The sequence below is a fragment of the Octopus bimaculoides genome, chromosome 16 (genome assembly GCF_046866305.1).
Source record: "Octopus bimaculoides isolate indiv1 chromosome 16, ASM4686630v1, whole genome shotgun sequence".
Taxonomy (NCBI): Eukaryota; Metazoa; Mollusca; class Cephalopoda; order Octopoda; family Octopodidae; genus Octopus; species Octopus bimaculoides.
This window is the reverse complement of record NC_142943.1, coordinates 26,449,409-26,472,331: the sequence shown is the minus strand read 5'-3', so window position 1 is coordinate 26,472,331 and position 22,923 is coordinate 26,449,409. Positions and strand designations below refer to the sequence as shown.

Sequence of the window (22,923 nt, the reverse complement as noted above, 5' to 3'; positions counted from 1 at the left end):
TCTCCTGGTTAACTTTTGCTCCTGTCCCCGTCTCACAGTTCCCCAGTATAGTACTAATCACCTCTGATGTACTACATGTCCGACATTATATCGCTGACGTTACACGCATCTGCAGTCATGGATCTTTCATGCCAGAGTTCTGACGGGATGCCCCCAACCCACTTAGCCCCCAAATTCAGAGAAAGACAGTACGTACAGAAGTGAAGAGAGGAAGTATCCTTGACAGTCGAAGTGCTTGATACTAAACAGTACAGTACCGATAGGTGACCATTTAAAGTGACCACCAAGCAAATGACACGGTAAATTGTAACGATCTAGCTTCTGAAGACGAGCCCGAATCCAATCGGGATGGAAGGATGAGAGAAAGACTAAAACGAGAGAGAAAAAGAAGATAATGCATTATCCCTCTACCCTTTAAAAGGTTATAAATAAAATTATCTTAGTTTTAGAAGAGTTGAGAGAAGAACGAAGACGCACGCACATTTGGATAGATACCTTACATATTTTTATATTTCTGTAACTTTGTATAATTTATAACCCTACTACCATTGATATTTCATATCTATTTTAGAAATCTCATATATATTTTATATTTTACATCATATACCAAATCGTATATTTTTGGAATATATATATATTTTGTATTCTAGGCCCCTATTATATTTTATATTTTATATTCTTATCATCCAATTTCCCTATATTGTAATTTACACTATTTTTTCTTACTGTTATAATTATCTCGATAAGTCAATCCATTATTATTAGGTAAAGGTATATATGTTCACGGGAATGTTATGACAATATAGTCTTGTGGGAGATATGCAATGTGTATGTACATGTACATACGCAGACGAAAGTGGGCGCGCATTCGCGTATGTGTGTGATCATAAATGGGTGAATATATATGCATGTGTATACATGTATATCTAGATCTAGGGTCTGATGAAGCGCTTGTAGAGCTAAGCACTTTATGGACATGAGACCCAAGGTAACCCCATAGAGCAGCCATATCAACATCATCTCTCTCTTTCTCTTTCTCTCTCTCTCTCTCGCTCTCTCTCTCTCTCTCTCTCTATATATATATATATATATATATATATATATATCGTGGGTGCTTTCTCGTAAACGAGCAAAGTCATTAATGATGCTTTATTAGGCCCTTGTATGACTCTTGAGCCCGCGCAAATATTTTCACATTCTATTACATAATGCACTGGCTGACAGATGGAACAGATGCTACAGTATGATTTTTTTCTTGGGGTGGGGGATGTCTTTTTGAATCTTCCAACTGAAAGATACACCTTTCCACAGGTTGCACATGTTCTATTGAGAACAATATCGATATCACAATTTACAATGAGTTGATTCCTATGAGTTCTCTGATGGCTGACCAGGCCTAGTTGACTCGAGCATTTCTTCCCGTAAATCACGCACATAAAAAGAAACTCTCCCTCATTTTCCACAGGTTCATTCTTTCTAAGCCTTCTCTTGATCTTTTCGCGCTTCATTTTCTCCATTTCAGACTTCGAACAACCACTATGCCCTCTTTTCCTCCATCCATTTCGGTCTTGTGCCTCCCTCTACCAACCAAAAACTGAAACAATTCTATCAGAGCAATTCTGAGGCAGTCCTTGAAACTCATTTTGGGTTTATGTGCTGACCTCCTACAATCTTCAAGCACACCATACAAAAGTTGCTTAAGAAGTCTTTCATCATTCATTCTCACCTGATGACACCCCACCTCAAATGACTTAGCAGGATCATTGATTCTACACTCCTACTACCACTTTACTCAAGTACTTCCACACCGCTGATGGACATTTTTCAATTTATCCCGAGAACTTTCCTAAGGTAATAGTGATAATATCTTTCCGAACGCCTTAAATGCCTATAATAAAAAAAAATACCAATGTCTCATTTCCATATAGTAACGATTGGAGAACACATGTTTTATAAGCCCTAACTTTAATTTGGGAAGATATACTCTGGCGTAACCAGAGACGCTTATCAAGTCTACCAAAGGCACTACTAGCCTTGCGGATTCTGTACCAAATTTCATCAAGTCCAGCAGTGCTCAAAGTATTTCATGATTAAATGAATTTAGTTACAACTTCTAACCTTTGTCCATACACAGTTATAGAAGGTTCTATCTAAAGTTTAGAAGGGGGCAAGTTGGTACATCAGAACAGTTTTCTTCAAGTTGATTGTAAGGCCCAATGTTGTAAGTGCTGCAGAAATCACATTCATCATGTGTTGCATATCTTCCTGAGAATGTGCTAACAGGTTACAATCATCTGCATGCAAGAACTGTAATGTGAGAATGAGGTATTTTCATTTTGGCACAGCCTTTTGAGGCTGAAAATTTTTCTCTCTGTCCTATATCTTATATAGACCCCCTTCAGCGCAATCTTCGAAAGCTATTTCAAAGAGTATTGTAATATACAGACCAAACAAGGTAAGAGCAGGAATATTACTCTCCTTTACACCATTTTCTACAGAACTTGGATCTGACAGGGTGCTTCCGACATTAACTTTCACTTCCATCTCGTTATGAAATTGTTTAAGCATTCTCAGAAATTTTCAGGGCAGCCTACCACTTTCAGAATCACCCAAAATGCAACTCTCTTTACAGAATCAAACGCTTTCATCAGATTAATAAAAATTTGATATAAGTCCATATTCTGTTCGATGCACTTCCCTTGAAACTGTCTAGCTGATAATATATACATATTCTTTTTCCACCGCTAAACCTACATTGTGATTCTGGTAGAACCTCATTAGCAATGTATAGAAGCAATCTATCCAGCATTACTCTACAAAAGACCTTTTCAACCACAGCTAACAGAAATATACCACGAAAATTATCGCAAACATGCTTTCCACACTTTGATTTATAAAGTATCTGTATAATTGCATTCCTCTAAACTTGAGAAACGACTTCACTATGCCAATTCCTCTGAATCACATCTGTCAATATTATACGGAGATGTTCACCACCATGTTTGTATATCTCTGCATCTAATCCATCCATACCAGGGGTCTTTCCATTGTCCAATTTCCTGAACGCCTCTTTTGTTTCAGCCAGGTTTGAAAACCTCTGTTGAAAGATGTTTTGTCGGTCTTTCGGGTGCATTATTAAGAACGGAATGATCAACTTCAGTAGGTCGATTGAGCAACTCATCGAAATGCTCTTTCCATCTTCCAACAATATCTTTAGGATTTATCAATAATCCTCGCTACGAATTGAAACAGCTGTTGATGAAGTTAGACCATAAACTTTTTCAAGAGAGAGAAAACAGTTTTGAATTGTCATTATTTGATGCTTCTTGGATTTCATCGCATCTATCGTTCTACCAATTTCCCTTCATCATATTCAGTTTCCTCTATAGTGTTGCTTTTACTTCCTTAAGATATGTAGCTGTTGTACTCTTCGTTGAAAAGTCGTTGAAAAGTCAGAAGGTGTATCTTGTCGTGAATTGCTCGAAATACGAGTTAGAAAAACAACCGACAACTGATGAAGGGTCGTTCGTTATGTTGCTTGTCTTGTTTACCATTTGTTTGTTTTATTTTTTATTGTTCGTAAAAAAAGTTCATATTCCATGTATTCGTATTTCGTATCTCATGTTTTCGCATTTTATGCTGTTTACGTTCTGTGAGTTCCTGGGTCCATATATGCATATGTATATACGTATATATGTAAGTATGTATATATATCTATGTATATATGCATATATATGTTATTTATATCATTATATGAGTGAATGCCACGCATCCATTTCCAAGTGTATATATATATATATATATATATATATATATATATATAAATTATATACGAGAAGAAAATGGATCTAAATAACAAGGGGAAACTCGTCGTTTTCGCTGGTGTGCCTTTAATTTAATTAGATAACAAAGAAGAAGCTAGCCTTAATGAAGGTAGCATTTACGATCTTTTCAATTTACTAGTTTTAGTAAATCACTTCAGAATGCGAAAAATAGATTGATACATCCGTCAGATTGCGAAAATAATTGATACATATATTATGCTAATAGAGGCAAAGTTAGTTAGTCTTACATTAAATTTTGTTCTTGGTTATTTCGCCCTCTCTCTCTCTCTCTCTCTCTCTCTCTCTCTCTCTCTCTCTCTCTCTCTCTCTCTATATATATATATATATATATATATATATATATATATATATATATATATATATATATATATAGATGTATGTACATATACGTATGTATATATGCATATATATATATATATATTTTTTTTACATTATCATATGATTGAACACCATGCATCCTCTTCCAAGTATGTTTCATCTCTCTCTCTCTCTCTCTCTCTCTCTCTCTCTCTCTTTATTTATATATATATATATATATATATATATATATATATATATATATATATATATATATATATATATATATATATATATATATACATATATATATATATATATATATATTTATATATATATATAAACTTTTCGACCAAAGATTGGTCCAGACTTTTTAAGTCAATTTTTGTGGTATCATGATCCATTCGAGTAGGGAGTTCTTGTTGAGTGACTTGTATCTAGGTGGCTTATCTGGTATTCCTCGAAGTAATTTGTCCAGATTCCGTTTAAAGGTGACGGGATCCTTTCCTCTATGATCAGTTTTGGGACAATGTTAAATAGGGCAGAGCCTGTTGAGAAAAAGAAATTGTGTCGCAGTGTACCTATATGTCGTGATCTTGAATTGGGCAGGAGACGTATGGCCCGTGGTCCTAGTCTTGGATGAATTTTGAAGTTAATGTTGAGCTCGTTTTGGCAATGCTGGCAGTATATTCTCCACATCGTGCAAATGATATATCGCTCGCGGCGACGCTGGGGGGAGTAGAGTTTCAAGGCTTTAAGTCGGTACCAGTAATCGAGATCAGCCATGCCCTTAATTCATTTAGTGAATGCCCTCTGGGGTGATTCAATTTTCGAGATGTTTTGTTTTGTATGGGGAGACCACAGGGGGAAGCAGTATTCGAGTCGTGGCCGTAGAAAGGAGGAGAAAAGTGGAATGATGACACTTTGTTCTCTGGACCAGAAGGTTCTTAAGATTCAGGAGTTAAAGTTGTGCATTTGGATAATTTTAATCAATCAATAACCTGTATTCAGCTGAAGAAAATTACTGCTGGTGTTTTTGAGCAACTTCGGTGGTGTATATTTCGTTCGTTATTCGCCTGAACTGGTTTACAAACTTTTATATACATGTCACTAAGAGTGTGTCTGAAGCACGTTTACTTCATGACCTCTCAGACATACACCAACATCCCACCACCACCACCAACACCATAATCGTTAATGCGTTTTTACTTTTTTAGCTTTTTGGAAATTGCTTTTTTTTGTGTGTTTTTCAACTACTATTTTCAGTCTATATTCTATAATTTGTTTGTTTTCTTTCTAACCTGTTAAACTAAAAAAAAAATGAAGCACACACTTAAGAGAAAGCTTTATACACAAAGCGCACATATTGTTTAGATAATAAATTACGCTTAAAAAGTACTAGTTGTTAACATTAAATGCAGGGAGTAGCTAACTAGAAAAACTATTTGATTCTTGTACATTTCCTAAATGATTCTTTCATCGTCACACCAAAAGATATGAAATAAGTTTTTCTTGATTATTGGGATCAATTAAATCAAATACAACCCCACTTCCCATGAAAAAGAAATTTTTTGTGATTTTCTACCGGTTAGAAATCATTATTTATATGATTTTCATTTTACAACCCCTGGTTATCTGAAATTTTGTATTATTTGACAAATTTTGAATTATTTAAGTTTGTGAATGACATATCTTTCATTAGATAGAATGCTAAACTCTCAATGGTAAATGTTACATCTTCTTTAAAAAAAATGCAATCAATAGATTTGTTGTACCTTCTTGGAAATATTGCTGTACCACTCAAAAAAATCAAAGCGCCAAAATTTCACCTGGTTTGTAAAGTAGGCTAGCATATTTGATGTAGTTTACCAAGAAATTCTGATTAAGAGTACAGAAAAATGGTAATTTATATGGCTAGCTGCCTTCACAATAAATAAATATATAAAAACAGTGAGTGAGTTTGTTCTTCAATAGTTGGGTTATAACTGTGGGCAAGCTCTAGAATTATTAGACTTCATCAGTAAATCATAGCATTAACTTGTTTCCTATATCTTACCAACTCAGTTTTTTGTACTCTTCACATGCTTCTATAGATGTAAATACTACAAAGCCAAAAATATAAACATTTGAAAATAATGTCTTTACATTTTCAAAGTATTAAGTATAAAATATAATAGATGATAAAGTAACTCAATATTTCACATAGCTTATTTCAGATATTTTGAAGTGAAATGATTAATAAACAGATATTCTTCCCATCTCTTTGATAGAATACTGTTACTAACAAGTAGTAATTTTACTTAGAATTGTAAGACCTTGAAAATTGTGCTGTTGTTGAACAAAGCTTGATTGAAAGGAAATGTGATTAAAAGCTTTCCAACCACAATCATCCTATTTTATTTTCTAGGTTCTGTGTACTCAGTAGAACATTTTCTAAATGATGATAGAGTTTGATTTGAGGAAAATTTGGCTGCTATTTCTAGGAAGTGAAGCAACTGTTTGGAAGCCCTTTATTTCAACTATTTTGTTGGCTTGATTCCCTTATCAACTATTATCCAATTAAGTCAACTGAAACAAGTAGCATTGTGTACCTTATCCCCAAATAATAGAGTATCAACCATTTAATATGGAATTTTGGCAATGAGTGTACTAAAGATTAAAAAACAACAAAAAAACATCACTTATTAGTCAAATGGTGCTTAGTTTCAGTTTTAGTCTATGAAGTGGATGAGGGTTAGGGTTAGAGCTTCCTCAAGGTAATACACCAGTAATTTTACAAGTAAATTCCTAAGTGATTTGAAAGGCCAATATAGAATAAATGTTCTATGTTGAAATGCAAAGGCATATTTAAATTCAATTTTCTCAGATTGAGACGGCAATTTTTTTTTTTTTTAGAATATGAATAAAACAAAAACATACAGTGAAAATCTGGATTAAAGTAATGCCGCACTGAATATTTTAGCCGTGCAATTTTCTGTGCTGTGTTACCATGTTGAGTATCTACTAGATGACGACTAGTAGATAATCAACACTTTTTGTTATCAAGAGGTATTAGCAAACTGGTAATTGCATTGAGTGTATAAATTCAAGCATATTGGCATTGGATAATAAACCTCTCTATTATAGGCACAAGGCCTGGTTTTTGAGGGGAGGAGTAAGTCAGTTATATTAACTCCAGTGCACAACTGGTATATAATTCATCCATCCCAAAAGGATGAAAGGCACTTGGTGGAATTTGAACTCACAACATAATGATGGATGATATGCCACTAAGCATTTTGCCTGGTTCAGTAACAATTCTGACACCCCTAATAACAAGTGCAGACAATATTCATAAGAGTATTAAAATTTGGATTTATACCTTTGTTTCCTAAGACAACAGTGCCCATATACCTTCTATGTGAGAAAACTTACTTTACTGAGGCCATGAAGCCTTGCAAAAAGAAAAGACAAACCCAAAAGAGTTCTGATAAGAAAAATAATGACCTTCATTCTCTTAAGACACTGAAAGAAAAAAAGAAAAAAAAGGCATGGATAGTTGCCCTGTGTGAACATAAATTTTTTCACAAATTATAGTGTGGCTTACAATGCATTGTTTACCCATGCTCTTTAACTGAACTGAATTATTATTATTATTATTATTATTATTATTATTATTATTATTATTATTATTATTATTATTATTATTATTATTATTATTATTATTATTATTATTATTATTATTTTGTTAAAATATCACCATTATAGTATTTATAAACCGGTGAAATCAAGAAATCAACAACTAAATAAACGAAACACCATTTTGAAGTGTCATCTTCCCTTCTTTTATGCAACAAGAACAACCCGTTTCTCGACCGGATTGTGATTTGTGATGAAAAGTGGATTCTTTACAACAACTGGCAATGCTCAGCTCAGTGGTTGGACGCCAACGAAGCTCCACAGGTCATGGTGTCTGTTTGGTGGTCTGCGGCTGGTCTCATTCATCACAGATTTTTGGATCCAGGCGAAACCACTACGGTGGAGAAGTACTGTCAGCAGATGGATGGAATGCATAAGAAACTCTGACAACAGCCAGCATTGGTCAATAGAAAAGGACCAATTCTTCTCCATGACAATGCTCAGCCACATCTCGCACAACTGACCCTGCAGAAGTTGAACGAATTGGGCTACGAAACTCTGCCTCATCTACCACACTCACCAGACCTCTCACCTACCGACTACCACTTTTTCAAGCATCTCGACAACTTCCTGTGTGAGAAATGCTCCAAAAGCCAAGACGATGCCAAATACACCTTCGACAACTTCATAGTCACCAGAACGCAGGATTTTTACGCTACTGGCATAAATAAACTTGTTTCGCACTGATAGTGTTTATTTCGATTAATAAAGTTTTGTTTGAGCTGAGATATGTACATCTGAATCTAAAGGTTAAAAAACCACAAGAACTTTCTTGACAACTTAATGGCAAAAGCTTAAACATTTAGATTTTCTATGTTTTATCATAAGTGAGGTCACCAGCATGCTATGAATTCTCCATTTAATTTATTATTGCCATCAAAGCCTCACTTCTTTCCTCTAGCTCAAAACCATATCCTTGTGTTACCAAGGTTTAAACTCATCCCCCTGTGATATGTTAGTCTATTATTTAATACCATAACAATCTTACAGCAGCTGTGTGAGGACTGAGTTAATATACTAATAGCATTGTCTAATAACAATGAATGAGATAAGTGTCTCATTCCACCCATATATATATGTATGTATATTCCCGAGCGTCATACTAATATATACTTTTGTTATTTACACCACCTGTCCTCGTCTGTTGTTATTATTTGTATATTCTCCCATATATATATATATATATATTGGTGCAGGTGTGGATGTGTGGTAAGAAGCTAGCTTTCCAACAATATGGTTTCTGGGTTCAGTCCCACTCTGTGGCACCTTGGGCAAGTGTCTTATACTATGGCCTCGGGCCGACCAAAGCCTGGTGAGTGCATTTGGCAGAAGGAAACTGAAAGAAACCCATTATATGTAAGTTTGCAGATATATATATATATATACACACACACATACATATATACATATATATATATATATATATATATATATATATATATATATATATATGTGTGTGTGTGTGTGTGTGTGTGTGTGTGTTTGTGTGTGTGTGTGTGTGTGTGCTTATGTGTATGTGTGTGTGTTTGTGTTTGTACCCCTGCCATCTCTTGACAACCGATGTTGGTGTGTTTACATTCCCGTAACTTACCGGTTCAGCAAAAGAGACCGATAGAATACTAGGCTTAGAAAGAATAAGTCGATTTGTTTGACTAAAGGCGGTGCCCCAGCATGGATGCAGTCAAATGACTGAAACAAGCAAAAGAATAAAAGAATATATATATATATATATATATATATATATATATATATATATATATATATATATATATATATATATAAATATACAGACATGAAAGAAGTTAATAGACACCTTTAATTTTCAAAACTTGTGGTGTAAGCATCTTAATATGTTTCCAGTGGTGTAGAATTTACAATGTAATTATTCTTTTTCATTCTAAGTGGCATTATATTAAACGTTTGCGAAGAGTAACCATGCCATGCACAAAAAATTCAGCAGAACTGTCAGATTTTCAAAGTGGTCGTATTGTTGGACAATCTGAGGCTGGTCTCAGCCAGTGAAAAATTGCTGCAAATCTTCAAATTCCTCTTGCTATTGTTAATAAAATTATAGTGCAATTCAAAAGCCATGGAAAAGAAACAAATTCTTGTCTCAGCCAACCTGGGCCCTCAGAAAGGAAGCTTCGCTGTTTGAAGAGAACTGTGGAAAACGAATCTCATTCAAAGGTTTCTGATATGACAAAACAGCTAGAAGTTTGTCCACGAACAATTGTTACATATCTGTATAAGCTTGAGTATTATGGGCGAGTAGCTAGAAGTACACCTCTCCTTCAACCAATTAATCTATACTATAAAGGGCAGATTTTGTGTGTGTGTGTGTGTGTGTGTGTGTGTGTGTGTGTGTGTGTGTGTGTGTGTGTGTGTGTGTGTTTAAAATTCATACATTTACACAATTCCAAATTTCTTCGATTAAACAATCGCAATTAATATTCTTAAGTGTATATATATATATGGGCAACACACACACACACACACACTAAATAAAAAAATATTAGTAAGTAAAAGTGTTTTAAAAAAGATTGTTAAATTTTCAGTTTAACACCCGTACGATTTTCACTACAGTGTTAGGGTTAGGGTCAGGTAGGTAATGGTGCGTGTGTTAATCTCAAGATTTACGAAAAGATTTTCAAAAAACTCACAGTTTGTAGGGAATAAATGTTTGTCGATCGTATTTGAAAAAGATGTCTCGCTGGTGAAGGACGGAATTAGAAATGGAAAGTAAACTTACAATTCCCGCCAATTAGAATGAGGTCATTGGTAACCATAGGTACATATATATGTATGTATTTACGTATGATTGGCAGTGTGTCTGTTTATTTGACTCTCACTCTCCTTCGTTTCTTTGTCTTTTTTATTGGATCGTTCGTAAACGTTCATAAGAGAAAGTAGCAATTGAAACGATGTGTAAGAGGAATAGAAATAGTTAATTTTAGAGGGGCAAAGTAATTTTGTATGTAGTTTTAGTATCTGTCATTGCAGTATCGAAATGTGATTGTTTCAGTTTTGATACTGATATAGTTTCTCCTTCCTTTCTTTTTGTATTTGTTCTTGGATTGTTCGTAAAGGTTCATAAGAGAAAGTAGGAGTTGAAAGGATTTGTATTAGAAAGAGGAAATTAGATTTTATTAGGGAGAAAATGTTTACCTCTGTAGTTTTATGGATTTTATTCGCTATTAGGAATTTTTGGGAGTGAAAATATGACGCAGTGAGCTAACAAATTGTATCTAGAATATTAATTGCGATTGTTTAATCGAAGAAATTTGGAATTGTGTAAATGTATGAATTTTAAACATGCACACACGCAAACAGAGAAAATCTGCCTTTTATAGTATATATATATATATATATATATATATATATATATATATATATATATATATATATATATATACATACATATATATATATAATAAAGTAAAGTTGTGGAATACCGTACGAGTGGAAATATATATGAAAGAAGGTTTGAAAATGCACTTATTTTAAAGATATTTATTTACATAACCGGTTTCACTTTTTTAGAAAAAGATTATCAAAAGTCTTTGAGAATAATAAAAAATGTTAAAAAACAGTTTGAGTATTAAAATACATATATACATTATTTGATGATAATAAGAGGAATATATTTAAAGTATAAAGCTTTGTATGAACTTTGTAGTGTTACATACTGATTATCACACATTCTCTGATAATAAGATGAAAATGTTAAAAACAGTGTAACTATGAAAATACATATATGGAAAAATACATATACATATTCTTTGATAATAATAGAAAATATTAGAAACAGTTTAAGTATCAAAATACATATATACATTCTTTGATAATAATAATAAGAATATGTTTGAAACAGTTTACAACGTTGTTATAACAAAAAGGATTTGGTAAAATATGTATATATATACCCAGGAAATATATTTAAGAGTTCGCAAAAAGTTGAGGAGGAACTGACCTGGCTTTTTTCTCTTGTGTGGATTGAGGGAATGTTTTGTTGTCTTAAGAGACAGTATGACTGGCTAGCTGGGGTGGGGGGAAGGAAGAGTTAAAAGGGATTTAAAAAATTATTTTTGGTTGGTCTGTGAGCTAGTCTGTCATGGTTCACTGGTTTTGGGGACTGGTTTTGTGCACATCTCTATGTGTGTGTGTATATATGTGTGTTTGTGTCCGTGTGTGTGTGTGTGTGTGTGTGCCGTTTTTATTGGTCCCAGAGTTTATTGTGGAATGTGTATATGAGTGTGTGTTTGTGTGTTTGTGTGTTTTTTGTGTCGGTGGGGATGTTAGGTGTGTGTACGTGAGAGTGTGCGTATATCTATTTTTCTGTGTATGTATGTGTTGTTTTAATCGTCCTTGTGGTGTGTGTGTGTGAGAGAGAGAAACCGTATGTATGTGTGAGGGTGTGTACACATATGTGTGCGTCTGTGTGCGTCTGTGTGTGTATGTATGTGTGCATCTGTGTGTGTGCGTGGGAGTGTTTTGTGTGAGTGTGGGAGTGTGTGTACGTGAGTGTGTGTGTGTCTCTCTGTCTGAGTGAGTGTGTTGTTTTAAATACCCTTGTGGTGTGTGTGTGTGTAAGCAACCGTATGTGTGTGTGATGGTTCATATGTATGTGTATGTCTGTATGTGTGCGTATGTCTATTTGTGTTGTGTGTTGGTGGGGGTGTTATGTGTGTGTACGTGAGTTTGTGTGTGTCTCTAAGTATGTTTGTGTTTGAATTGTCCTTGTGGTGCGTGTGTGTGTGAGGGAGCAACTATATGTGTGTGCATGAGGGTGCATGTGTGTGTGAGCATGTATGTGTGTGTTGTATTTATTAGGTGTCCTTGTACGTTGGGTTTATCCAGGTGATGTGTATGTGTGTGCATGTGTGTTCCGTGTATGTTGGTACTGGGTATGCGTTTGTATGTGTGTGTATGGTGTATGGTTTATGTAGTTTCCTGGTGTATATGTGTGTGTGTGTGTGTGTGCTGTAATTGTGAGTGATTAGTTTTGTTTGTATTGTTAGTGCAGTATGTGTGTGTATACGTGTGGGTGTGTTTGTGTGAGTGCATCTATGTGGCTTGTATTTGTCGGGGAGGTGTGTCATTGTGTGTGCATGCTTCTGTGCATGTGTGCTTGTGAGTGTTTGTTGTGATTGTTGGGATTGTATTGTGTGTGTTTTTCTTTTGAGTGTGTGTGTGTGACATTTTCACTGGGGAACGGGCGTATGGTGTTTGTATGTGTGTGTACATATGTATGCAAATATGCGTGTGTGAATATGATTTGTGGTTGCCGGAGTGGTGTGTAGGTGTGTGCATGTACCTGTTTACGTATGTGTGTATGGGTGTTGGTTGTGGTTGCTACAATTGTATTGTAAGTGTATATATGCATGTGTTTTTTCTTGAAATGTATGTGGGTTTGTGCTCTAGTGTGGAGATATTGTGATTGTGTGTGTGTGTATATGTGTGTAAGTGTGTTCGTGTCGGAGGTTTGCATTGTATTGGTGTGTGTGTGTGATTTTGTGTATCTGTGTGTCTTTGTTTTGGGTGTGCACCTGGGGAGGGGGCTTATGTTAGAGTATGTTGAGCTGTGGTCTGTATTTTTGAATAAGATTATTTTCCCTATTTATTCGTGTTTGGTCAGTGGTGTTGTCTGAGCATTGGTATAATGGGAAAACTAGGAATTTGGGGGATTTGTTTTGTGCACAGAGATCTAAGTGCCCACTGAGTGGTATCTGTCTTGTGGTGGGATCCTTCAATTGTTGGCGGTGGACTGTCATCCTTTCTCTGAGAGTAAGGCTCGTTTGCCCTATGTATTCTTTGTGGTACCCTTCACACCTTATGGCGACGAAAGTGTGTGCCGACTGGAATCTGTATGTTGTTCCTTCCATGAGGTGGAAGCAAGTCCTGCAGTTGGAACGACCACATTTTTTTACGGTAGGTAGTGGGCTTGTGTTGGGCAATTTTGCATTCGTGAGTAGGTTTTTTAGGGATTTGGGTTGTCTTTTGCTTTTTATTATTTTATGGGTTGCGAGTACTCTTTTTAGACGTGGGTCTTGATTCAGTAGTGGGATGTTTTTGTATATTATTGTGTAAGCTCTCTCTCACACACACACACCACAAGGACGATTAAAACAACACATACATACTCGGAAAAAGAGATATACGCACACTCTCACGTACACACACCTATCATCCCCACTGACACAAAAAACACACAAACACACACTCATATACACATTCCACAATAAACTCTGGGACCAATAAAAACGGCACACACACACACACACACACGGACAGCAGTGAGTGAATGATATTCTTAACCTTTTAGCATTTAAATTGGCTGTATCTGGTTGAAATATCCTACTTGCTTCATGTGTGTGTGTATGTATATATACATACACACACACACACAAATACACATACATATGTATATATATATATCTTCTACATTCAATAAAACGTTGAAATAAAATGATTACATAGAAAGCTTAAAAACATCTGAAACACGTAAATATGCCTGTTAGCTTATATACATTAATGTATCGCAGTAACATATTGAGATATATCCTGTTTTATGTTTCCTCTGTTACTTCATGTGACAGTAAGTCCATTCTCAAATGCTATTCATAATACAATTTGTTAGTGGTGGTAGTAGAAGTAATATAACAGGTGTTAGTAATAGCAGTAGTGATGGTATGGGCGATACCCCTTGTTGTTGTTTAGCTCCCAAGTTAACTTAAATCAAATATTTCTATGATCAAAAGCATTCCAGTTATAATCATCTTTCCCCTTTTTAGGGTCATATCTAACACTATATTATCTACCTGTGATATGTACTTCTTTTTTTGTTATAGATTGGGTATAATTTGGAAGAAATTTAGCTGCTATTTCTAGAGTCTCTCTTTTTAGCATGACTAGTCATTGTAGTTACCATTGTTATTAGCTCAGATCAAACCTATTTGAAGATAGCTGTGATCAAAGGAAGTTCAGCCATGAAACAGCCCATTCTTTATAGGAACAGGAATATTCTTTTACTTTTATCAGTAATAGAACTGTGATCATGCTGGGGTCTCTGTCTAAAAGAGTTGAAGTATTCGAATTGACTTCAGTGATTATTTTAAAGTCAGATTCTTTTCCTGTTGGTGTCTTTTGCCAAAGTGCTATTTCATGGGGACAAAGACAACCCAATACCCATTGTCAAACAGTGATACACATACACACGCACACACACATATATACACACACAGACACACATATTATTCAGCCACAGCAGTGAGTGAATGATATTCTTAACCTTTTAGCATTTAAATTGGCTGTATCTAGTTGAAATATCCTACTTGTTTCATGTTAAAACTGACAGGGTGTGGCCTCTCACAGCTGCTCTACAATGTCATTATAAAAATATACAATTGCATCATCAAAATCTCAAAGCCACGAGATAATGCATGATGAATTCAAAACAATATTAATAAATAAGCATAACATTTGACGAAATAATTTGAATACTAAAGGGCTGAAAAACAATTTTGTATAATTAAACTTCCCTAAAAGTTCCAAATGAAGGGAGTCTAATACTAAAAAAAAACAACCTTTAAAGATTTTGTATGGAAAAAAATTCTTATGAGGTAAATATATTGATGACTTGGGGAGAGAATAAGGGTGAAATACGTATTTAAGCATATATGATTTATTTCAGAAAAAGCAGTTAGCATAATTTAATTTTAATGAAGAGGAGTCTAATACAGAATATCATTTCAAAATTGGTACAGTCAGTAAAAAAGAAGTAAAGAAATAAAGCGTGCTCAAACTTGAGGGTGAACTACAGCTATAACATTTTCTTTTTATTTATAGACAAGCAAACAGTGAATTATATTTTTAAGGTTAATGTACTTTTTCACAATCACTTCTATGAACTGTACCTAATTCAGTTTTCTACCAAATTACATGTACTTAAGTTCATTGCGTGTGTGTGTGTATGTGTGTGTGTGTGTGTGTGTGTGTGTGTGAGTGTGTGTGTGTGTGTGTGTATGTGTGTGTGTGTGTGTGTGTGTGTGTGTGTGTGTGTGTGCAGATGTATACACAAAACATTCAGAAGGATCTGAGTAAAGTAGTTTTGGGTTCATCATCATCATTTAACATCCATGTTCCATGCTGGCCTTGAGTTGGTCATGTTAATTAGACAGAACGTAAGAAGTAGAAAGGCTACATTCTGGAGTATGGTGACACTCTGTCAGTTACGACGACGAGTGTTCCAGTTGATCCGATCAACGGAACAGCCTGCTCGTGAAATTAACGTGCAAGTGGCTGAGCACTCCACAGACACGTGTACTCTTAACGTAATTCTCGGGGAGATTCAGCGTGACACAGAGTGTGACATGGTTGGCCCCTTGAAATACAAGTACAAGAGAAACAGGAAGAAAGAGTGAAAGTTGTGGTGAAAGAGTACAGTAGGGTTCAGCACCACCCCCTACCGGAGCCTCATGGAGCTTTAGGTGTTTTTGCTCAATAAACACTCACAATCGAAACCGCGATCTTAAGACCACGAGTCCGCTGCCCTAACCACTGGGCCATTGCGCCTCCACATTCTGAGGTAGATAATGCACAGTAGATAAGGCACATTTCGATTTATTAATGATTTCAAACAGTTATATTTTATGTGTACAAGTGAATTAATCATATTGACAAACATATATACTGGCATGTATGTAATATCTGAAGCTTTACAATGCAACAAAACATGCTACAAAGGTAAAGGTGACACCGTAGACAGAAATAATTACAGAGGTATCAAGTGATGAAAGTTATGAAGTGGGTCATAGCTCAACTAGTTAGGAAGAGAGTTATGCTAGACGTGATGCAGCTTGGTTTTGTGCCTGGGAGAAACATCACTCATGCTATATTCCTTGTAAGACAGTTGCAGAAGTACCCAGCAAAAATCAACCTCTGTAACCAAGTATTCACGGGTTCCTTCTTTTCTGGTATTGAATAACATCTCTCCTTCCTGTGTTATCTCCCATATCTCTTTCCCAGTTTTCAGAGTTGGCATTCTAAATGTAGGCACATTGAAAGGCAGGTCTAGCGAGATTGCAGAGATGCTTGAACAGAAACATGTTGATGTATATTGCGTACAAGAGGCAAGATGGAGAGGAGCTTCAGCCAGTGTTCTCACAGACAAAGAACATAGGTATAAGCTCTTCTGGAAAGGTAATAGTCATTGAATAAGGGATGTAGGCATACTTCTTGCGGAGAAATAGGTGGATAAGGCCGTAGAGGTAGCGAGGATGTGCGAGAGAGTACTTAAACTGAGGCTAGTCTAGCAGAATGACATAGCTACAATTATCTCCGCCTACGCCCCACAAGCGGGCCTACCAAATGAACAGAAGGATCACTTTTATGATATTCTTCTGCAGGCTACCTCAAAAACGAGTGATAATGATCTCATCTTTGTAGCTGGAGATTTTTATGTATATGTGTGTGGGTGATTATCACTGTTTGTGTCTGTGTATGTATGTATGAAAATTATTTTATAAATATTATATGTATGTATGAAAATTATTTTGAAAGTTTGAAAATAACGTCTGAATCATATTTGGCTTCAATGTAGAAACAAAAACAAATAAAATGAATTTCGAAAAAGTTCAAAAGTGAAGATTTTGTGGGGTAGTTGGATGAAAAGTTAATAAAAACAATATTTTTTAAAATATCGGAATAGTGTCAAAACAAGACGAAGAAACAATAAAAGATTTTTAAATGGAACTGATTAATATTCCTAAGAGTTCACAAATAACGAAGCAGGTGTTACATCGTTCCTGCAAAAGTTCGAGAGCATTTGATCAGGGATCAGAAAATTAGCTAAAGGCTTGAGGATAAACAATAAAATCAAATCATTAGTTATAATATAACAGATACATACCGCTGTCAACTTTCGAGCCAGTTCATGTAAGCCAAACTGTTCAACGCAGTTAATTTTAGTATAATGTTGCGGTCTAAAGCTGACACCCACATATTTAATAGTTAAACTCATCGAAGTATAAAAGAGGTCAAAGTTATTTTTAAAACAATTATTAGCATATTTATTAGAATGATATTACAACCACACCTATGTAAAAATACATACATGCATACATGCATACATACATACATATATACATACATACATACATACATACATACATACATACATACACATATACATACACATGCTTATATACATAGATACATACATTTATGGATACACATGCATATATAAATACATGAATGCATACATATATTTATATGTGTATATATATATGTGTATATATATATATATGTATGTATATATATATATATATATATATATATATATATATAAAGTGTAGTATATTGCCACTTAAGTGTGGCTGACCCCTAGGGGTGGATGTTACTGTTGCTTTTAGCCCCAGGAGGACATCTCCTCCAGCTGGCTTATCGACACACGACTGTGTCCTGTTTGCCAAGGGAGTTATCCCTCTCACCGCGACCAGCAGCACGAACGTATCCGGATTTCAGGGTTATTTCCCTTCGTCGGCGTTCGACAGCTGATGACCTTGGTGAGAGAGACAAATCTGGCAAAACCTTATATCTTCTTTTCCAGTGACATTCTTCACTGATATTGAAAAGGTGAAAACAAGCAATGTTAATTCTCTAAATGGAGTATTAACAGTAACTGCACGATAAAGTGTAGTATATTGCCACTTAAGTGTGGCTGACCCCTAGGGGTGGATGTTACTGTTGCTTTTAGCCCCAGGAGGACATCTCCTCCAGCTGGCTTATCGACACACGACTGTGTCCTGTTTGCCAAGGGAGTTATCCCTCTCACCGCGACCAGCAGCACGAACGTATCCGGATTTCAGGGTTATTTCCCTTCGTCGGCGTTCGACAGCTGATGACCTTGGTGAGAGAGACAAATCTGGCAAGACCTTATATCTTCTTTTCCAGTGACATTCTTCACTGATATTGAAAAGGTGAAAACAAGCAATGTTAATTCTCTAAATGAAGTATTAACAGTAACTGCACGATAAAGTGTAGTATATTGCCACTTAAGTGTGGCTGACCCCTAGGGGTGGATGTTACTGTTGCTGGAGGAGATGTCCTCCTGGGGCTAAAAGCAACAGTAACATCCACCCCTAGGGGTCAGCCACACTTAAGTGGCAATATACTACACTTTATCGTGCAGTTACTGTTAATACTTCATTTAGAGAATTAACATTTATATATATATATATATATATATATATATATATATATATATACACGAATAAGGGCAGAGAATCGTCAATTAATAATAGAATTAATAATTAACAATTTTGCCAAGTAGTTCAGTATGAAAAAAACCTTTATCGGTAAAACTATTTATCATCATAATATCGCCATCCGCTTTAGAGAAAAATTTGTAGTTTGGAATCAGTAGTTCTTTGACTGCTATTTCTAAATTTTCAGTATGTTGGAGAAGCAACTCAATGCTAATCCCTGTATATTTATGATGATAAATAGTTTTACCGATAAAGGTTTTTTTCATACTGAACTACTTGGCAAAATTGTTAATTATTAATTCTATTATTAATTGACGATTCTCTGCCCTTATTCTTGTATATTTTATATTTGATATCTCTAAGTTAGATGGCTAAACCGTAATCCCTCCACGCAGGACTTCTTTTCATACGGGACTATTTGTGACGCACATGGAATAGATTTCTTTGAGGTGAGGTGCCTGAACTCGCTAGCCGATGAATTCGTAAGTGCCTTTCTTATCGTTGATTTTTGGTGTCGCATGGCCAAAAATTACCGTGAATTTTTTTAGAGACACTTTCAAATTTATCAGAATATTTGTGCTGAAGATTGGAATAGTGAAATTTCCATTCACTTAACCATGAAACGATTCGTATCCAATTAACTAAAGGCTTGGTTTGTTTACGCTTTTCCCTCCGGTTTTTTGTTCTATGTGTGCCATAAATATCGCCATCCGCTTTAGAGAAAAATTTGTAGTTTGGAATCAGTAGTTCTTTGACTGCTATTTCTAAATTTTCAGTATGTTGGAGAAGCAACTCAATTGCTAATCCCTGTATATTTATGATGATAAATAGTTTTACCGATAAAGGTTTTTTTCATACTGAACTACTTGGCAAAATTGTTAATTATTAATTCTATTATTAATTGACGATTCTCTGCCCTTATTCTTGTATATATATATATATATATATACATACATACATACATACATACACAGATACATGCATAATCTTTTAACCACCAAGTGTCTAAGTGCATCCCATGATCAGGTTTTCATATAAGAGGTTAAGATCATAAAACTTGGAAAGTGGCTCCTTGAGCAGCATTCCTTGTCTGATAAGCTTAAATACATGTCCAAAGAAGCCGCACGACTCTACCACGATGTGTCATCAGATGAAAGGATGGGCGTATATCAGCCGAAGTCCAGACATGGACATGTGAGTAGGAAGCTCCAAGATAATAGTAACATTTGTCATTAAGGCAGTCTATTATAGACCAACAACCAGATTCTTACTTCTCACCTTCACTTGAAGGGTATTCCTTTGCAGTCCAGGGATAGGAAATATCAATCAAGTATACAATGCGCAAAAGAACAGAGATAGAGGAAAAGCAGTAAAACATGACAATCTATTAAGGCTTTGTGGAGTTAACGCCGATGATAACGCCTACATCAAAAGCAGTTGTTCGAAATTGTCATCACGGTATTAGCTACCGATGAGATATAATGTAATAACTAGGACATTGTACAACGGGTTCCGTCCGAAGGATAAACCTGAGAACAAAGAAGAACCCACAGTATGGTAGAATCCATAGCCACATATAATAAAAAGGAGTACTGGTGGAATGTTCCACTGAAAACCTCAATAAATTATGAACATATTATACCTGATATAATGATTTGGGATAAAGAAGAGAAACTGTGTACAGTTGTGGAAATCAGCTCCCCAGCAGATCTTAACATAAAGCTGAAGATTAGCGAAAAAAAATACGCTGAAAAATAAAATATCTACGCAAAATCTGCAGTTACTCTAACCAGATTACAAGTTCAGATTTATACCTGTGATTATTGGGGCAGTAGGATATGTAACACAATGCCTAAATATCAATCTTAAGTAATTGGACTTCTCAAACTCAGAGAGAAGAAAGTTAATCCGAAGACTACAGATCCAAGCAGTCACTGGAACTCTGAACATCTGTAAGATTTTCCAGAGGTTTATCATTTAAGTTTATATGAGCATGTCTAGATATGCAAGTATATGCATGAGAATACATTCATGAAACAAAACATACGAATTTGCACATACAAACATATTCTGTTTATGTTTTTGAAATTCAAAGGAAGAACACTTGGTTCTGGGTTAGAAACCGGCTCCTTCTCTATTGGCAAGAAAGCATGAAATAAAACTGAACAAAACTGAATAATGACATACATATATAAATGCTTACATACATACATAAATACATATATATGCATACATACATGCTTGCACGCATACGTACACAAAAGACACAAATCTTCACGTATACATACATACAAGCATGCATAGATACATACAAACAAAAATATCCTATTGTTGATGTTAAAATAACAAGGAAGGAGCCTTGGATTTTTGTTAGGAAACCGGCCCTTTTTCTATTGGCAAGAAGTCTTGAAATAAAACTGAGTAATGATATACGTACATTCTCAAAGGCTACAGAGCTGGAGTTTGGTCAGGATAAATGTTGCTACATGGTTGTGAATTGAGGGAAACTGTAAGCGAAGCTAGCAACATCGCCAACAGTGACTTAACTGTTTCCTCTATATCTGATGAGGAATGTTACAGGCACCAAGGGGTGGAAGAGAACATATCATACAATGACAGCTGTAACAACAAATCATGTGTCATTAAAGAATGTTATAGTCGAATAAAAAACATTTGGACCCAGAACTCTCTACATTCAGAAAAACAAAACAGTGACTCACAATGTATTTGTCGTGCCAATACTCATACCAACATTTAGGCAGTTTGATTGAACGCTCGATGAGATGCGGGCCATTGATGTGAAAAACCCAAAACATACTAACCAGCAGACACAAGTTCCACATCAACAGTGGCGTACGCTGTCTATACCTAAAACGAAAACAAGGCAGCAGAGGTTTAATATCAATCGAGACTGCCTTTCAATGTCGTATCGTATCCTTTCGGCAACATTATTTAAGTGACAAGTGTCCACGTGCATCCTCTGAGTCATCAAAGGAGTACCTTGATGACATTTTTGAGCAGCCGCTAATCTGAGGAATGAAATCTTGCACAGGAATACGGCATAACATACAATTTCTTGGAGCTTCAAGAGAGCACTATCTTTTATGTTTGTTAGGTATTTAGTCGCAATTTCATTTTCATGGATTGCAAACGCATAGTCGTTGTATTTTCAAGATTGCAAGAGATGTTTCAAGTCCATAGGATTGTCTTCCTTCAGACGGCAAGCTGGCAGAATCGTTAGCGTTTCCAGCAAAATGCTAAGCGGCATGTCGTCTGTGCCTACGCTCTGAGTAGAAAATCCGCTGATGTCGACTTTACCTTTCATGGCTTCATAAAATAAATACCAGTTTAGAATGTTTTTTTTTTAACTCTAGCTTTTTATTTATTTATTTATTTATTGATTAGAAATATCTGCTAATCCAGACAATACGAACACTCTCACTACAAATCCCTAAAATTAAAATACCGTTAATTATCTTTCTCTCTGCTGCTCATCTCAGTCATCCTCGACAAGGCTTACAGCGATAAAATATGGTTCTGGACCACATCTTAATAATGTGTGTGTGTGTGTGTATGTATGCACGCATGTATGTGGTTATGAGTGCTTGTATTTATGTAAGTATGTGTATGTATTTCTTTTCTTCTTTCTAAATTAGAGTAATTTAGGCCTGAGCAGCTACATATTTATTTCTTTATTGCCCTTGCGGCTAAACATAGAGGAAAGAAACAAGGACAGAGAAGGGGTAAAGTCGGTTACATCAATCCCAGTGCGTAACTGGTACTTAATTAATCGACTCCGAAAGAAACGAAAAGCAAAGTCAGACTCGTCAGAATTTGAA

At 35.4% G+C, this 22,923-nt stretch overlaps 1 protein-coding gene across 8 annotated transcripts in view; it reads right to left on the bottom strand.

The window, feature by feature from the left end:
- Window positions 1-17,860, bottom strand: part of LOC106871768 (uncharacterized) — a 1,221,261-nt gene extending 1,203,401 nt beyond the window's left edge. For all 8 annotated transcript variants that reach the window (XR_016244689.1, XR_016244690.1, XM_089364843.1 and 5 more), the window contains exon 1: window positions 17,728-17,860. The gene's annotated coding sequence lies outside the window, so the exon portion shown is untranslated. The remainder of the gene's footprint in view (window positions 1-17,727) is intronic.
- Window positions 17,861-22,923: the final 5,063 nt, after the last annotated feature.